Here is a 12,195-nt window from a genome sequence, read left to right on the forward strand (position 1 = left end):
GAACCCAGTTCACCAGATTACGAGACTACCACTCTTAACTACACCACAAGGCATTGTGCAGCTCCATTCAAAGTTTCACTGGCCAAATGTCCTCAAGGAAGGTGTAAGTAAAGCCTCTCTCACGTTTTCTTGCTCATCCCAACTTTCCCTAACCTTTAATAGTTGGAAATTAGCATTTATCTTGCTGACAGCATAATCCTATGTTTGTTCACTTGAAAGTAAATTCTATTCCCTCCAATCAGCCTTGGTCTACGTTTGGGACTGAAAATCGAGTGTCTTTATTCAAGATCACTAAACACTGATAAATTAATCTATTACAGTGTAATCCTCAACATGTCTACTCAGAAGGAAGTCCCACTGAATTCAGTGGGGTTTACTTCCGGGTAAGTGAGTATAGGATTGCAGCTTTAATGTCCCCTAACTACTTTGTTGAATCTGTAATCCAGATAGGGGAGAGATGGATATATTAACCTTTTTCAATGTTTGGTTATAGGTGGGGGGTTTCCAATAAGACACATTAGTGATTGTAAATTCAAAGGTTTGGAGCATGTTGTTATTTTGCATTAATAAATACGTAATAAAAATTCACACTACCCTGCCTTCACGCACATGACCTTATCTTGTAGGCTTTGCTGTGTGAGACAAACATCTACATTGCCTGCTTTGGGGATATACACCTTAGTCTCTAGCTAACCCTCTCATCACTCACAAGTGTTGTCCTTTTGACTTCCATGTAGAAAGAGAGGATTTGCCCTCCCTATTTCCTTCAAGTGAAATAAAGCGGGGATTATGTCTGTAGCTTTTGTTTTCTTTAGATTCGGCCTGTTCGATGAATCCTGTCCTCTGTGTGATCTCTGGCTACTGAAGCATAGTGCCTCACGGATGCGAGTGAAGTGAACTCTGAAGTGCCATCTTGAGATCCAAAAGCAACAAAACTGTCATCTGCCAAAATCTATTTTTGTATTTTGCTACAGGGAATCGTCATAAATAAAGGGGGGGGGGGAATTACTTGTGTGGCCACTCTTTTTTCTTTCTCAGATGTCACCTGTCCCATTGCAGTGATGCTATGGAAGCAGGAGGGAAAACAAATTACATTACTCTCCGATGCATGGAATGAAAATGCCATTTTAGCCCAGAGTTTCTGTTAAAATTGCCAGTTTGCAACAAGAAGGGGGGGGGGGAATCAGCAATGTCACTGCTGCTGAGGGTAACATAAAGAAAATAAATTGTATTGTAGGATATCTTTCATACCGTTATGCTGCATTTGGAAGCAAAATGTGTCCTTTGTATTCACGCTGATTTCTCTGCAAGGAAGGATATACATCTATCATTCCTGCAGTATCTATCCTCACCAGAACCTTCCCTGTTTTTATCCTTGCAGGCAATATAGTTTTGGGATGTAGGGAATACTATTATCTCCATCACACCAGTGGAGAAGTAAGATTTAGCAAGAGATCAGCTAATTTCCCTGAGGCTACAGGCAGCAGATATTTTTGCCCTTTTTATGATTTGGACATACCAATGCCAAAACAGCTTTGAGTGAGTCACACTGGCCATTTATTTAACTCTTCTGTTTCCACATATGCCCAGGAATTGACTGTTGGTGTCACCTGGCTCAAAAGTTCAACATTAAGCAGCACAGGGGGCAAGTTGAAAATAAGTCCCTCTGCCTTTCCAGTGAATAAGGTGGAGTAGGTTCCTTCAGGCAACAGAATGCAGGCAGACAAGAGGAGGTGAGAAATGGTGGCTGTATTGTACTGGGAGTAAAAAAAAACGTGCTGGCCTTAAATTGGGGGAGGGGGCATTTGGGGCTCCACATTAAATAGCACTGTCTTGGGCTGACACTAACAACAGGGAGACAGCAACATGCCCTCCAGGAACCATGAGAGCACAATATATATTTCCTTCAAGCTTCACCACAGCAGGCAATGGCTAGTCATGCTGAAAGCACCCTCAAGGCACCCTCTAGGAGTGGCCATATAACAATGGTTTATGACAAGGTTGGCACTGTGTGAGTTACGGACTAGCTGGGTTGCAGAAGGTGCTCTTAGTGATAATGGGCTGCTGCACACCTTCCTTCCCTCATGTCCATGGCATAAACCTAACTCTTTCTCTTTGACCCCATTGGAGACAAGGGAATTAATTTTCCTCATGTGCAATAAACATGGCTTCTTGAAGTGTGTGTTCGAAACCTAATTTGCAATAAGAGCTCTCCCTTCAGTCAGAATGTGTTTGTTTTGTAATGCAATGATTTTCGTTGTCCCAGAAGAGCAGTTAACAAGATGTCAATTAATCATGCAAATGAGGAGAAGCAGATATTGAGTTGATTATGCTACCTGGAGCTAAACTATGTGACTGCCAGCTGTTAGTTCTTTGCATAAGGCATGCTTCCCTTCGCAACCTGTGACCAGATAAATGTGCCCCATAGCAAATGCACATGCTTGAATTCCTTTAGGCACTGACAAGCTTTGTGAGGCTCTCCCCTTCCCACTTCAAGTCCCCAATCTTAAAGAACTGAAAAGGAAGTGGAAGGAGGCTTGCAAAAGGTTTTGTGAATCTCCACTCCCTTTCCCCTTTAAGTCCACAGTCTTGAAGACTTAACAGGGACGCAAGACGAAACTCACAATGCCTCTTCCATGTTTTCCCACACTTCTCTTATAAATTTCCAAGATACGGGACTTAAAGGGGGAATGGAAGATTTGCTTCAAGACAGTCCTGCGTTCCCACTGGAGCAAAGTTTGAGCAGGAGCTTCCTTAAAGCCTTTGCAAAAGCCCCTTTGAAGTAGCTGGCATATGAGAACTGCTTCAAAGGGTGCATTTGCGCAGGGCTTTCATCCTTGCTCAGCTGGATCAGGGTCACACATCCAATGCAGAGTTAAGCCTTGTCCTCTTGCCCATCAGTTGATGTCATGATGTCAGCAGATAGGTGGGTGGGAGAGAGTTGTGGAAAACAGCCTCACAGGCCGCATTGCACCCCCTGGCAGGCCAAGACTGGCCTACAGGCCAGAAATTCCTTACCCCTGGTTGTGGAGAAGGGGGTGACACAATGAGAGGAGACATTTAATTCTTTATTCCCTGCCATTTTCATAGGGATTGGAATACACCACCGCTCCAAAACTGGAGCCTGCTATGGCAGATTGGCATTGTCTGTAGTGGAGTAGAACTGAGAACAATGAATGTTTACTCAGATATAAATATTGTGGGCTTATGGTAGGCTTCTAGGCCCCAAAGTGCTCACAATTTTAGTCTTGAAAGTCCTTCCCTCCCCTTGTCTTGAACCAGTGTAGGCTCTGGCATTCAAAATCCAGCTCTTTTTTACAAGGACCTTTTTTATATTAACCAGATCTTCTAGTTTTGTATTTTCTTGAACATGTTTATTGATTCCCGCTCTCATGGCAGAATGTATACGATGAACGTGTTTGGGGATTTTCACACTTCTGCTGTTATAATTTAAGCTTGAAATTGCTTTAATTGCTGTAGCCTGGACTTCTCATTTTCAGTTCCCAGGTGATTATTTTAATTTATTCCCTTTTATTCCCAGTGACAACTCAGTGTTTTTTTGTATACACTGAACAAGTTTCACAGAGATATTTTGAAAGCTCCCTCTTACTCATTGACTCAAAGCTTCTGTTACCTCAAACCAAACTAGCAGAACCACACAGAATATCACAGATGGACCAGAACATTGTTGTTGCTTTATAGAAACAGATTATGGAACTCAGGGAACCTCCATTAATGTGAAACATGTAAATTCTAAGGTGGAAAGTGGTGTGTGTGTTTTTTGAAAAAAAGATTTTATATTGGTATGGCTAACATTCTGATCTCCAGACCACAGCTAGACTATGGCTCCCAAGATCCCTGTCATTTAAATAACAGGCTTTGATTGATATGGCCAATGCTGAACAGGACTGTGCAACTTAACTTTGGCAAACTGAATTTTAAGTTTTCCTGGATTATTAGTTTCAGCTGCATAGGAAACAAAACCATAGACACAGAATTTTCTGAGAATACTAGGCAGCTGCTTTTCACCATTAATGCTCTGTAATAAGTTGAAAATGAAGTTCTTACTAGAAATGCTGTAACACACAGTGCTATTATGTGCTCTTTATTTAGAAAATGAATGGGCCCTCACTGAATAACTGTAAGTACCTTTATATTGGTAATTAAAATAAGATCTAATTTCACGCTCAATTGACAGTGCGTAAGATCTTCCCTGATATCCAAAGCAGCAAAGAGTTTTATGAAGCTGCATATGTATTTATGATTGTTTAAGATTTTGGTTATAATGAAACTCCTTGAAGGATCAGAATAGTGCATTTCCATTTGCATAAAGACAATAAAAACCCTTGCAGAAGCCATTTCGCCTTCTATAAAAAGTGAGAACATAGCACCTTAGTGGCACAGACATCTGTTACTTTAGCAGATGCCACCATGTAAACTCAGTCAAGCAAGACTATTCACCAATCAGAGACTACCCAAATGGCCTCTGAAACTACATCCAATAGGTGACTGGGAGTCCTGAAAAGAACTTGAGAGATGATAGACTTCCCTTCAAAGTTTCATTATCCAGTTTTAACAGTTGCTTTTTCCAACTTGGCAAACTCTTGGAATCAACATGAAAGGCTAGTGTTGCATCTTATTACCATTCCCCATTTCTCTCCTCCCTCCCTAATTCAAATTATATCTTGCCAGAAACAGAAAAGCCATTCCTTGGCCTTCACTGCCACCCTGCCAGTTCATGCCCAGGAGGAGATTGTACTCCCCTTTAGGACTGTAGCTTTAATGGATGGTGCATAGTAATAACTGCCTCATATCCCCAGCAGCACTTGGTAAAAGTAACATTCATATCTTCTTGTCTTACATTTCTATTCCACCTTCCTTCCATCATGAAGCCCAAGATAGCATGTGTGTGGTTCCCAAGTCTCCCATCCAAACAAGGGCCAAATCCAGACCTGCTTAGCTTTAGCAGGACATTGGCTCCACATGCCTCCATGGTGGAATTGTGATGCTGGAAGAGTGGAATGAAGCCATGCATGGAGAGATGGCCTCTATAGGGAAAGGGCTCTCCCTTGGAGTGAAATCAGAGGAAAGAAAAAGCAAATCCCTGGTGCTTTTCTTGGAAGAAGAATGGAAGAAGTGTAAATGGAAGGGATTTTGTATTTTTAGATCATGGAAAATCACAAGAATCATAACAGGAAAGGCGAACTGAACTGGGTGTGAATTAATGGATATGTAACAAGAAAAGAACTATGGAATAATATCTCAATATATGATCACAGCTGAGAGACTGGGAAAATATTGCTTAAGAGAAAGTAGAATCAATGGATGTCATCCAAGGGTGAGTGTTTTGAATAATGTCTTTATGTAACTGACTGACAGAAAATTAGAAGTCCCTTTTCTTCTCTTTCTTCCTTGGTTTTCTTCTGTTATCCCCTTCTTTTTATCATTCTTTTTCTTATTCCTCTTTGATGTCCTCTGCTTTGGGCCATTATTGGAGTCTAAAGATTACACATACATGAAGGTGGTGGTTGGTTGGTGGAAGGACCCTGAATGAAAGGCAAAGAAGGGAAGACCTTCCAGAGTAAGGCTGGGGGAAGAAAGGAAAGCCTTCAGGTGAGAGCTGGGAGGTTCACCACTTTCTCTGTGTGACATGAGTTAAGAGCTACCTTTGAGAGAGGACTCTGTGTTTTCTTTTCTCTTTCCTTCTCTGTTTCTGTTTTTATTTAGATTAGTTTCTTCTATCTTGTTGTATTATGAAAACGCCTTGATAAAATCTTATATGAATAAATATCTAAATTTATGTTTCAGCTTTCTGTAAAATATTGTTTAGAGTATTCGCAATGTTGTATGATCTAAAATTAATACGAAAAAGCACCTTTGCAAGTACCAACATCATAGCAACTGAAAAAATGCTTCTGCCATCACATGAGTTGAAGTGGCCATAGATCCATTATCCATGTAGTAGTGCCAGGTCAAATGCATGATGTCACCACATCCTCCCAGTTAACCCTAAGCCACAGCTCTGCATACTTCCAAATGTGATCACATGGCAGCTATAAGCCTGTATGTAGCTTGCACTTCTTGGATGGAGACAGACCCAGAAGAAGATGATTTAGTTAGTAAGTTATAGAATTTATAAACCACTCACCATTCAAAAATATTCATTCAAAACTCAAATAAATAAAAACAAAGAGCAGAATAATTAATCAAACAATACAAAAATACATGAAATTCATATGTAAAACCAAAAGGAACAATATCCAGCAATGCTACCCTGAAAAAGCCTGGCTGAATAAAAAAGAATTGAGGAGCCAAAGGGAACAAATTGTTGGCACCATCCTGATTTCCAGAGGGAGTATGTTCCAAAGTGATACATTGGTTTTCATTATAGATATCTTATTGTCTCTATTCTATCCTTTGATTTACCAAGAGATATGAAACAGATTAAAGTGTGCTTTCTTAAATGGCACAGCCAGTGATACCATACCAAGATTTTGCGTTCTACTGCGAAGCAGAGTCTACAAAGTCCGTAACAGATAAGCCCTTTCTGAAGTTAGCTTACACTTTTAAATCAGCACTTCATGAAAGGCATTAAGAAAAACTATTATAGTACTATAATGGATGGCAACTGAGTTTTATATGCTACACCTTGAAGTAAGCAGTAGGATTTTCAATCACTTGATAACCTTGAAACTGCTAAGGTATCAAATTGCTATCATGAATATTGTGCAGGAAGAGAAATAACTCAAAAAGCTGCCTTTGCAAATAACAATCCAGGGGAGCACATTTTTTTGTGAAGAAAATAGACTGAAGACAGAGTTGTGTGGAAAGGGAAATCTAAATGAATGCACCGAAACAAGCATTGCTACATTTTAATAAGTGGTGACCTGGTGTTATTTCTGTTTTCTTGCTTTTCCATTGGGGAAATGATAATATTACTAGTAACACATCATCTTAAGGGGCAGGATGGGAGCAGTTGTTGGCATTTTAGCATATGAAGGAACAAATGCTAGAATAAAAGCTTTTGATTGTGTGTGTGTGTGTGTGTGTGTGTGTGTGTGTATGAACATATAAGACACAGTGAAGCATGTCTCTGTGTTGGGGTATTTGGGAGAATATCCAAAACATGCAGACTTCTTGAAAACTGAGAGATTCAATATGATGTGAGACTAAATGTAGATGTCATAAACTGAGAAAGCAAGCTGTGTTCCTTTTGGTCTGCACATGTACTACATAGCAGAACAGTGGTGCTCTAGTATGTTTCTCCATTAATTGTATATATGTTTTCATATGTATTTCAACCATTAGGGTGGTCTGCCTTCAAGGGTATTTTTGATTACTGAACTGAAAATGGGGGAATGTAATAAAAATGTGCATGATACCATTGTCGGGTGCTATAATGGTAAAAGATGAAGTGCAAAGGACCACAAGCATTATCTGAAGTGCATAAACAAAGGAATGAATTATTATTGCTGGCAATGCCAGAAGCTCAGGTGCTATTCCTAGGATTAAACCACAGACTGACGGTATTGTGCCAGTGTTGAGCACACTGCTTTATGGAAGTGAGCCATGGGTAGCTTACAACCGCCAGAAGCAACACCTCAGTGCCTTCCACATGTGCTGGGTCAGGAAGATTCTGGGCATCGCATGGCAGGACAGAGTCTCAAATGAAGATATGCTCTCCCCAAGCCTACGTTCTCAACATGTCCACACTCCTGTCTCACCAATGTATATACTGGCTTGGTCATGTCCACAGAATGAAAAAAATTCCTAAGGACGTGCTCTACAAGGAGCTGGTTTCAGGCACCAGGCCTGTTGGCAGACCAACTCTGCGTTACAAAGATGCCTGCATGTGACATGTAGGTTGGCACCATTAACCCTGTTGCTTGGGAATTCCTTGCAGAGGATGGCAGTACCTGGAAACAGAAAAAACAGGCTGTGTATTCACAACAGTGACCAGAGGAAGAATGACTGCAGGGAGGAGCACAGAAAGAAGAAATGCCATGGTACACCTTCACCAGCAGAACTGGATGCCTTCATCTGCCCCAGCTGCAACAAAACATGCCTCTCCCATATAGGCCTCTACAGCCACAGCAGGCGCTGTAACTCCCCAACGGTTTGACTTCACTCCCAAAGAAGACAGATGGATGCCAACAAGTCCAACACATAATCTACTTCTGGCAAGCCCACATGGTGTTAAAAAGACCTACATCCCTTTCCCTCAAAGGAAATATCAAAGAAATTTAATTTCTATTGAAGGCCAAGGATTATGAGATTTGATAGTGGGAGTTTTCGTTGTATATATTTGACATTTATTAAATATTTGGTGCCAGTTGGTGTGATCCTGCTGATGTCATTTCACTAAATGCAAAATAGATCAGCATCAGCCTCCAGAAGTTTCCATAATTGTATTTCTCCTATGTGATAAAACGGTCTGCCTGTTTAATAGGAAACTTGGGCTGCGTTCTAAAGCAAAACAGTGCTTCAGACCTGTGGCTTTTTCAGGTGCCACAGCCTACTGAGATCATTTGACAGCCATGTGAAAACTCAATGTCTGAAGTGATTCATCATTGTGTCAGGTTGTCCTGCTCTTTGTCACAATGACTGACAATAGGGGAAACTTGGAAATAATACAAAGATTCTATGTTCACTGATAGTGCCTGCATTGTGATTACAGAAGAAAGAAAAGAGAATGTGAGGTGAATCTTTAATCTCCCCCCCCCCCCGTCTCCTTGTGGAATGATACTGTAGTGGACACTCTTTTTATGGTTTTTTGACTTGGGGCAGGAGAAGAGAGAAAAGAAAATGTAGATAATCAAGTTATGCTAATGAGATGGGCAGAGGCAGATTCAGGGCAGTGCGACCAGTCCTGCTGCACTGGGCGCCAAGCTTAGGGGGTGCCACAGGGCACTGCAATGATGACACAGTGCAGAGGTTTTCAACCTTTTTGAGTCCACGGCTCCCTTGACCAGCCACATTCTTTCTGTAGCACCCCGTGGGGCTCAGGAGCCCAGTTATGTCACCCCTTTCCTGCAGAACTGGCAGCCTCTCACGCTTTCTTGAATACCCTCCCTTGTGGAGGGTTCCCTCAGCCTCCTCTCCCTTCTCCTTGGGAGTCCTCTGGGCAGTCGCTGCCACTGCCCCTTGTCTCTGACCTGCCCCCCTGTCCCAAAGAGAGATGCCTCCTCTCACTGCCCCACAGGGGCCTGGGACTTGCCTGTCCATTCCCAACAGCAAGGGTTGGCGGACTGGCTGGCTGGGCTTCCTCGCCCACTTGCTTGCTTACTTTGAGGCTGCTTCAGCTCCTGGCAACCAGCACCCCCTGGCCAGCCCAGAGGCACCATTCACCTGGGGATCTTGTAACCTTGGCTGCTGCAATGAACAGCTGTGCAAGCCCTTGGGAGACAGAGATGTGAGAGAGTATCAGAGGAGGGAGGGAAGAAAAGAGGGACAGAGGCCAGTGTTGCCTGTGGCACCCCTGTCATTCAAGGCACCCCAGGGTGCCACGGCACACTGGCTGAAAACCACTGCACTGAATTGAACAGAATGGAAGGCAAGAGGCAGGAGGTGCCACATTTTGGCCTCACACAGGACACCACTGAAATCTGACCAAAGTCCATCCCTGAGATGGGAGTAATACACTATCAAGCAAAATATTCCATTACTGAGGAAGTTAGAGATCTAGTAGCATGCAGAAATAGCAAGATGGCACTACAAGGTGCATTTATATACACTTATTTTTTTCAGCAAGCTCTGCTTTATCCAGCTGAAAGAAAGTGCTATCTAGGAACAGAAAGTGAAGCCACCTTAAATAAATAGACTTTAAATTAAGAGTCCTTAAAAGAACACAATTAAACCCTTTCCCCTTCTCTCATCATTCATTACACTGATCTTGAAAAATAATCAAGTTTGGTCTTGTTCTGTTTGGAGAACATCTGGAGAAAAGAAGACCCAAAGCTTAGGGAGTGATCACCAAGAATATCTTTCTTTATGATATTCACCTATTGATTTTGATGATGGATACAAAAACCAAGAAGCCATTATAAGCAATAAAAATCATATAGTGGAACCCAGAGGAATAAATAATTTTGCAGGTATGTTCAATCTAGACTATTTCGAGGTTTTACAAAAACAACCTTGGATTTTGCTATAGAAATCCAATGAGGGCTGTGCTCCGTAAAGACTTATCCCACCATATTCTTCTCAAGTCTGACACAGACAGTGCACTGTCATTGTTTTTAAATGCATTTCTGGGAGAATGCTATTGAGCATAAAGTTTGTGATAAAGTGTTGTTCTAATAAACATTCTGGACGAGGGCTCTTTCAGCCTGAGGGACACATTTCTTCATGGTGAATCTTCTAAGGGCCACATGCCAGTGGTGGGCAGGGCCAAATATGACATACAAAAAAAGATACTACTATGCAATATATAGCTATACAAATTTAATAAATTTAATAAATGAAGAAATAATAATAATAATAATAATAATAATAATAATAATAATAATAGTAACGTAGAAATTTCAGGTGAAAAGGAAAGGAAAAAGCAGTGATACAAATATATAGCTGACCACCTGAACAAATTCTGACAGGGATCTTGAAATGGAAAAATAAAGTAGTTGGATAACATATGTAGAAACAGTAATCACAATGATTTGACTTCAACTGCAGCCAAAATGACCCGGGTCATGAGAAAGCGAAAAAATAATTTATTTCGCTTTGGAACACTTAGTTATGGCAAGAGAGGAGATTAACCTTGATTTCATTCTAAGTAAAGTGCAGAACCTAGTGCAATAAACAAAACATTGCTTAAGAAGCACTTTGACACAGTGGTATAAACATTGCGTGGACAGGCGGAGTCCCAAGTGAGGATTCCCAGGTAAGATCCTCCCTCTATTGTGTGGGCAGGTAATCCCTCCCCTACCTGGCCTGGTCTCCTTGGCAACGCTTCCCCCAGGTGGGATTGGACAACTGACTGAGGTAGGCGGAGACCTCCAGGTATCCCACCTGAGGGAAGGCAAAGCCAAGCCTATGCTGTTGGAGCCGCTCCAGATCTAGGGGCTGCGCACGTCCCCACAAAGGGCGCCCCCCGTTTTAGGCAGGGAGCGGTCATTATAAAAGTCAATGCATTTCGTATCAAGAAATTTATCCAAGGTAAGATTATATAAAATTAAAAGGATTAATCTTTTAATTCTTAGCTTATTTCTGACCACTTGAGACACTATTTTGCACCTGACTTGGATGGTGGATATTAGCGGGGGGGGGGGGGGGACACTGGAAGATGCATTCCCCCTTAACTTTTATGTTGGTCCCTTTAGCTAGTGTGTTTAGAAGGCTATGGGGAGCTTGATTTGGGTGAAATTGGTGCCAATTAATGCCACTTATATCTCTGCCCCTGTAATTTGAGCATTCTAGAATTTGCTGCAACAGGATAATGTGAAGAGCATTAGGGCAGATAGGTTATATATATAGAAAGTCAGATAGCTAAGACAAGGGGCAGACTTGGGACGATAGTCATCATGCTTTGTGAGCATCCCAGAGGTAAAAATGTGCTGGACCAAAGAAGTTTTTCATCTAATCCAGGAAATAAATTCTTCTAATTGGGGGAAAGCAGCAAATTCCATGTGTAAATTATTTTAAAGTGTTGTAGCATTGATTTCGTATGTCAGCTCCTATAGCAATAATAAGACAAAATCATTGTCTGCTTGGAAATGTCTGCAGTTATGACAGTCATATGAAGTTTCATTGAAGATACTTGATTAACAAATTCCAAAATGTAAGACTGGCATTTCAGTCTTCTCTTCTAATCTACTTTAAGTCATAGAAGAAGCCATGGTTCAGCAAAGGACCTTTATGATAAGTTTCAGTTTAATTTTACATTCTACTTTGCACATTATTTAAATGCAATTTTGGTTCTGTATGTACAGTGAACTGAAACTTTCATTTGGCCTGCTATACAGTCTTGTCTGTTTTATCAAATTCATTCAGTCCTTAATTTCTGAATTCAGCTTTAAATATGAATCTAATCATGTCAAGAGTTATTAGCATAAGGTAAGAGAAATGTGAGTGTCTTCAATTTGAAGAGGCCAATATTAAAGTGTTTTATAGTGAATTATTTATGCTAGCCCTTTACTTGAAGCTAAACTGACAGATACTCATATCAGTTTCTCAGAGTTTTAGTCAAGTTAGGTAGCC

The sequence above is a fragment of the Podarcis cretensis genome (assembly GCF_951804945.1).
Source record: "Podarcis cretensis genome assembly, chromosome: 1".
Classification (NCBI taxonomy): Eukaryota; Metazoa; Chordata; class Lepidosauria; order Squamata; family Lacertidae; genus Podarcis; species Podarcis cretensis.